Below are 4116 nucleotides of genomic sequence, written 5' to 3'. Positions count from 1 at the left end.
GTGCTGTAGTTGTAGGAGATGTCTCAAAACGTCATCAGGAGTCCCGACTAAACCCGTAAATGTAAGAAAATGTAAGAAAATGCATTTTTTAAGAAAAACATTTTTTGCTAAAATGTCGTAAGGGGGGACCCTGTCGTAAAAATGCCAAAAAACGGACTTGCTTCAGCAGCACAATTCTGGTGCTGTAGTTGTAGGAGATGTCTCAAAACGTCATCAGGAGTCCCGACTAAACCCGAAAATGGAAGAAATTAGAAGAAAATGCATATTTTACAAATTTTTTTCTCCAAAAAACGGACTTGCTTCAGCAGCACAATTCTGGTGCTGTAGTTGTAGGAGATGTCTCAAAACGTCATCAGGAGTCCCTACAAAACCTAAAAATGGCATAAAATGCTTTTTTTGGGAAAACTTTTTATTTACAAAAATTTTTTCAAAAAACAGACTTGCTTCAGCAGCACAATTCTGGTGCTGTAGTTGTAGGAGATGTCTCAAAACGTCATCAGGAGTCCCGACACAACCCGAAAATGGAATAAAATGCATATTTTACGAAAAACATTTTTTGCTAAAATGTCGTAAGGGGGGACCCTGTCGTAAAAATTCCAAAAAACGGACTTGCTTCAGCAGCACAATTCTGGTGCTGTAGTTGTAGGAGATGTCTCAAAACGTCATCAGGAGTCCCGACTAAACCCGAAAATGGAAGAAATTAGAAGAAAATGCATATTTTACGGAAAAAAAATATTTTGCAAAATGTCGTAAAAAAAATTCAAAAAAAGGAATTTGCTTCAGCAGCACAATTCTGGTGCTGTAGTTGTAGGAGATGTCTCAAAACATCATCAGGAGTCCCGACTAAACCCGTAAATGTAAGAAAATGTAAGAAAATGCATTTTTTACGAAAAACATTTTTTGCTAAAATGTCGTAAGGGGGGAGGGACCCTGTCGTAAAAATTCCAAAAAACGGACTTGCTTCAGCAGCACAATTCTGGTGCTGTAGTTGTAGGAGATGTCTCAAAACGTCATCAGGAGTCCCGACTAAACCCGTGAATGTAAGAAAATGCATTTTTTAAGAAAAACATTTTTTGCTAAAATGTCATAAGGGGGGACCCTGTCGTAAGAATGCCAAAAAACGGACTTGCTTCAGCAGTACAATTCTGGTGCTGTAGTTGTAGGAGATGTCTCAAAACGTCATCAGGAGTCCCGACTAAACCCGTAAATGTAACAAAATGTAAGAAAATGCATTTTTTACGAAAAACATTTTTTGCTAAAATGTCGTAAGGGGGGACCCTGTCGTAAAAATGCCAAAAAACGGACTTGCTTCAGCAGCACAATTCTGGTGCTGTAGTTGTAGGAGATGTCTCAAAACGTCATCAGGAGTCCCGACTAAACCCGTAAATGTAAGAAAATGTAAGAAAATGCATTTTTTAAGAAAAACATTTTTTGCTAAAATGTCGTAAGGGGGGAGGGACCCTGTCATAAAAATTCCAAAAAACGGACTTGCTTCAGCAGCACAATTCTGGTGCTGTAGTTGTAGGAGATGTCTCAAAACGTCATCAGGAGTCCCGACTAAACCCGTGAATGTAAGAAAATGCATTTTTTAAGAAAAACATTTTTTGCTAAAATGTCATAAGGGGGTCCCTGTCGTAAAAATGCCAAAAAACGGACTTGCTTCAGCAGTACAATTCTGGTGCTGTAGTTGTAGGAGATGTCTCAAAACGTCATCAGGAGTCCCGACTAAACCCGTAAATGTAACAAAATGTAAGAAAATGCATTTTTTACGAAAAACATTTTTTGCTAAAATGTCGTAAGGGGGGACCCTGTCGTAAAAATGCCAAAAAACGGACTTGCTTCAGCAGTACAATTCTGGTGCTGTAGTTGTAGGAGATGTCTCAAAACGTCATCAGGAGTCCCGACTAAACCCGTAAATGTAAGAAAATGTAAGAAAATGCATTTTTTAAGAAAAATATTTTTTGCTAAAATGTCGTAAGGGGGGACCCTGTCGTAAGAATTCCAAAAAACGGACTTGCTTCAGCAGCACAATTCTGGTGCTGTAGTTGTAGGAGATGTCTCAAGACGTCATCAGGAGTCCCGACTAAACCCGAAAATGGAAGAAATTAGAAGAAAATGCATATTTTACGGAAAAAAAATATTTTGCAAAATGTCGTAAAAAAAATTCAAAAAAACGGACTTGCTTCAGCAGCACAATTCTGGTGCTGTAGTTGTAGGAGATGTCTCAAAACGTCATCAGGAGTCCCGAATAAACCCGTAAATGTAAGAAAATGTAAGAAAATGCATTTTTTACGAAAAACATTTTTTGCTAAAATGTCGTAAGGGGGGACCCTGTCGTAAAAATGCCAAAAAACGGACTTGCTTCAGCAGTACAATTCTGGTGCTGTAGTTGTAGGAGATGTCTCAAAACGTCACCAGGAGTCCCGAATAAACCCGTAAATGTAAGAAAATGAATTTTTTAAGAAAAACATTTTTTGCTAAAATGTCGTAAGGGGGGACCCTGTCGTAAGAATGCCAAAAAACGGACTTGCTTCAGCAGCACAATTCTGGTGCTGTAGTTGTAGGAGATGTCTCAAAACGTCATCAGGAGTCCCGACTAAACCCGTAAATGTAAGAAAATGTAAGAAAATGCATTTTTTAAGAAAAAATTTTTTTTGCTAAAATGTCGTAAGGGGGGACCCTGTCGTAAAAATGCCAAAAAACGGACTTGCTTCAGCAGCACAATTCTGGTGCTGTAGTTGTAGGAGATGTCTCAAAACGTCATCAGGAGTCCCGACTAAACCCGTAAATGTAAGAAAATGTAAGAAAATGCATTTTTTAAGAAAAACATTTTTTGCTAAAATGTCGTAAGGGGGGACCCTGTCGTAAAAATGCCAAAAAACGGACTTGCTTCAGCAGCACAATTCTGGTGCTGTAGTTGTAGGAGATGTCTCAAAACGTCATCAGGAGTCCCGACTAAACCCGTAAATGTAAGAAAATGTAAGAAAATGCATTTTTTAAGAAAAACATTTTTTGCTAAAATGTCGTAAGGGGGGACCCTGTCGTAAAAATGCCAAAAAACGGACTTGCTTCAGCAGCACAATTCTGGTGCTGTAGTTGTAGGAGATGTTTCAAAACGTCATCAGGAGTCCCGACTAAACCCGAAAATGGAAGAAATGAGAAGAAAATGCATATTTTACGGAAAAAAAATATTTTGCAAAATGTCGTAAAAAAATTTAAAAAAAACAGACTTGCTTCAGCAGCACAATTCTGGTGCTGTAGTTGTAGGAGATGTCTCAAAACGTCATCAGGAGTCCCGACTAAACCCGTAAATGTAAGAAAATGTAAGAAAATGCATTTTTTACGAAAAACATTTTTTGCTAAAATGTCGTAAGGGGGGACCCTGTCGTAAAAATTCCAAAAAACGGACTTGCTTCAGCAGCACAATTCTGGTGCTGTAGTTGTAGGAGATGTATGAAAACGTCATCAGGAGTCCCGACTAAACCCGAAAATGGAAGAAATTAGAAGAAAATGCATATTTTGCGGAAAAAAAATATTTTGCAAAATGTGGTAAAAAAATTTCCAAAAAACGGACTTCCTTCAGCAGCACAATTCTGGTGCTGTAGTTGTAGGAGATCTCTCAAAACGTCATCAGGAGTCCCGACTAAACCCGTAAATGTAAGAAAATGTAAGAAAATGCATTTTTTAAGAAAAACATTTTTTGCTAAAACGTCGTAAGGGGGGACCCTGTCGTAAAAATGCCAAAAAACGGACTTGCTTCAGCAGCACAATTCTGGTGCTGTAGTTGTAGGAGATGTCTCAAAACGTCATCAGGAGTCCCGACTAAACCCGAAAATGGAATAAATTAGAAGAAAATGCATATTTTACGGAAAAAAAATATTTTGCAAAATATCGTAAAAAAAATTCAAAAAAACAGACTTGCTTCAGCAGCACAATTCTGGTGCTGTAGTTGTAGGAGATGTCTCAAAACGTCATCAGGAGTCCCGACTAAACCCGTAAATGTAAGAAAATGTAAGAAAATGCATTTTTTACGAAAAACATTTTTTGCTAAAATGTCGTAAGGGGGGACCCTGTCGTAAAAATTCCAAAAAACGGACTTGCTTCAGCAGCCTAATT

This window comes from Entelurus aequoreus, linkage group LG24, assembly GCF_033978785.1.
Source record: "Entelurus aequoreus isolate RoL-2023_Sb linkage group LG24, RoL_Eaeq_v1.1, whole genome shotgun sequence".
Classification (NCBI taxonomy): domain Eukaryota; kingdom Metazoa; phylum Chordata; class Actinopteri; order Syngnathiformes; family Syngnathidae; genus Entelurus; species Entelurus aequoreus.
Note: the sequence above shows the minus strand (reverse complement) of the source record.